This window comes from Erithacus rubecula, assembly GCF_903797595.1.
Source record: "Erithacus rubecula genome assembly, chromosome: 1".
Taxonomy (NCBI): Eukaryota; Metazoa; Chordata; class Aves; order Passeriformes; family Muscicapidae; genus Erithacus; species Erithacus rubecula.
Window position 1 is genome coordinate 22,466,566 of NC_136658.1, and position 3,557 is coordinate 22,470,122.

Below are 3,557 nucleotides of genomic sequence, written 5' to 3' on the forward strand. Positions count from 1 at the left end.
TAATGCTTTGATATTGTATTGGGTCTGCATGGCAAGGTTTTGATAGGGAGGCACTTCTGTGAGAAACTTCTGCCAGAAACTTCCTCTGTGTTCAATAGTGCCAAGACCAGACAGCTGCAAGACAAACCTGCCACAGGTCAAATCTGAGTGTACCATCAGCAATGGTAGTAACACCTCTGGGATAATGTATTTAAGAAGGAGGTGGATGCTGTGCAATAGCAGCCAAGAGAGGAGAGTGAGAATATGTGAGAGAAATAGCCTAGCAGACACTGAGGTTGGTGGAGTAGGACAGGGAGGGGATGCTATAGACTCTGGAGCAGAGATTCCCCTGCAGCCTGGGATGAAGACTGTGGAGGTTCAAGATAGGTCAGTTATCCACCTGCAGCCCATGGAGGACCTCTTGCTGGAGGTGGTAGATGCCTGAAGGAAGCTGTGACCCCATGGGAAACCCACAATGGAACAGAGTCCTGGCAGAACCTGTGGCCCTGTGGAGAGGGGAGCCCATGCTGGAGCAGGTTTGCTGGCAGGACTTGAGACCCTGTGGGGAACTTGCAGTGGAGCAGTTAATGAAGAACTGGCCTGTGGGAATGACTTATATAGAAGAAGTTCATGGAGACTGTCGCCTGTGGGAGGGACCTCGTACTGGAGCAGAGGAGTGTGAGGATCCTCCCTCTGAGTTGGGAGGAGCAGCAGAGACAACTTATGAAGTGGTCTTTGGCCCTATTCCCTGTTCTCCTGCACCACTGCAAGGGAGGAGGGAGAGAAAAGAGGAATTAAGTTAGTCCCAGGAGAAAGGAAACAGTGTGAGAAAGATATTTTAAGATTTGTGTTTACTTTTCATTATCCTGCTTTGATTCCATTGGTAACAAATAAAATTAATTTTTCCAAAGTGGAATCTGTTTTGCCTCTAACTGTACTTGGGTAGTGATCCCCCCTGTCCTTATCTTGACCCCCAAAGCTTTTTGATGTATTTTTTATCCCCCTGTCCAGCTGAGGAGGAGTGATGGAGCAACTTTGGTGAGCACCTGGAGGCCAGCCAGCATCAAACCATCACAGATAGCAAGACAGCATGGTCAGAAAGAGAGCATTCTCAAAAATAAACTTGGCACTCAAGATACATTTTGAACTTAGCATGCCAAAATCAAGTGGTAAAAATCAGTTTGTACGCTTGGAGTAGGAGTTTCTGGGTTTTTTGCAGAAATCCTCACAAACATCAGGCTTGGGTTCAAGGACCAGCTAGGCTACCACCTTAATACTACACCAGCTCTGTACATTTCTGACACACGACTGGTCATGTGCTCAGCATTTCTTTTTTCATTTGTCCTGTACCTTCGTTATCCATTGCCTCAGTGCTCATCATCTACGTTTCATATAATATACAGAATTATACACATTTGTACTGTTTCACAAATCTCCTCAGTTCCCATATATGGCATCAAAATTCTCATGCTACCTATCCCAACTACCCAGCTATCCATAGGCACATACATGACCTCATGTCTCACCTGCCCGACACTTAATCCTGTAGGGTCCCACAGCCTTCTCAATTAAACTGGATCATCATTCAATGTCTCCTTTACCTACAGATCCTATGGATGATCCCATAATATGCAGCTCTCAAACACATGACCATCTCAGACTTTGGACAGGAATGTGCCATGATCTGAAAAAAAAAATCTAAATCAACCCTCCTTCTGTCTAAATAATTTGCATGTCCAATCACAGCTAGCCCTGCTAAAAATTTGTCCCCATCCTTCTTATAGGCCCCCCTTAAGTACTGAAATGCTGCAATGTTTATTATAACACTTATGTTAGCAATTTATATTGATTTCAGTAGCATTTTTTTTGTTATAAATAATAATAAATAATAACAGAACTGTATCTCTCTCCATAAATTCTATAGGGATGTGTGTAAGATGATGCTCAACCCAGTGCTGTTCCCATCCAAAATAGGCAGTGATAGTTACAAGTCCCGAGAAAAGACACAAAGGAAGCAGCACTCTCTCAGGCAGCAGCATCTTAACGCTTCCCTGGAGAAGCTGGCATGATTGAAAGGAGAAGCAGCTATTTCTTACAACGTGTTTGACACACTCCTAACCTTCAAAAACATTCAGGACTGGATTTTGGCTTCCTTGTTCATGCTGAGTCATGCCAGTGGGGTTACTTGGGACATTAGACTACTAAATATGAGCAGGAGTATCAGATTCTGTGGGCTGAAATTCTCTGGGATTGGACTCTGGCCAAAACTGAGTCCATTTTCCTTTAGGCAAATCTCTCAGCTACTTTTGTATTGTGAGGGCAAAATTTGAATCAAGAATTGCACTCAACTCACCCTAAATCCTCCAAACATTATGAAGAAAAGCAAACAACACTGAAACAACCAAGCAAATCCCAAACATGCAGCAGTCCTTGTTCTTCAGTCCTTTCTTTTTAAATAACTGCAATTCTCCCACTTCACCCAGTATTCGAATGCCAAATGAGCCTGTGAAATATCAGCAGTAGAAGAGCACATCTACAATTCTGTGTTTATTAAAAAAAAAAGATAGAATTCTGACAGAGCTCTTACTGATTGAAAGCCAGCTACTTTTAATGCATAGTGAAAGTGTTTCATTAGGGCGAGTGAATGGATTTAGATGCACCAAGCATGGATGCTTGTCCATTTTGTAATAAATAAATGTGCTTTGTGCTATTAACTGTTTAAGCACTCACACTTTCGTTTCTATTTAATCTTAGCATTAGTCACTTCAAGCAATATCAATATTAACTTGATTGTGCAGCACACACATAATATTTCTCTTCCAAGTTTCTACCCTGAACTTACCATTAAATACTTCTCTAGCAGGCACACTAAAGTTGATGGAGAAACTTTTAACTTTTCCATTACAGATTTTTTCAAATTACTGTTATTTAACTGTGCAAATGTAATGTTGCATTAACAAAAGGCTTAGTGGTTTTTTAACTGTAATAGAAATAGTATTGGAAACACAGTTGGCCATGCAAATTTTGCAGGGTTTACATAAGAGAATGAGCATTCCTGAAATTGTAAGTTGAGAGAGCTTGGTAAAGTGAGCAAGAGGCAAGAGCCATAGATTACCCCAAAGTGTTTTTTCCTGTGTGTTTTAGTGTCCTGTATGTCTGTCTCTGACATATGTGTATTACACTTGTTTTATTGAGTGTTCTACCTGTGGATTTCATGACATGGCTTTGGACTAGTGCATCTATGATAAATAGTGCATTTCAGTGTGATTTAGAAGAGTGTCGTGGCATGTGCTGCATGTGATCTTGGGAAAGGGGGTGGAAGGAGATGTTCTCTCTGCAAGAAATACTCATTTGTCATGTGGTTCTGTGAAACCCACCATTGTCCAAGGTCAAGGACTCCAGTGTCCAGAAATGTGAGTTCTCTTAGAAGGGATGCAAGGACCTCAAGATCATGATAAATAGTCTCACAGCTGATTAAGCTCCTTTATTTAGACTGAGAAAACAGCATTTGTGTTTCTCATTGTGCTTCCAGCTGGACATTTAAGAGAAGCCAACCCTACTCAAGCCATGCTTTCCAC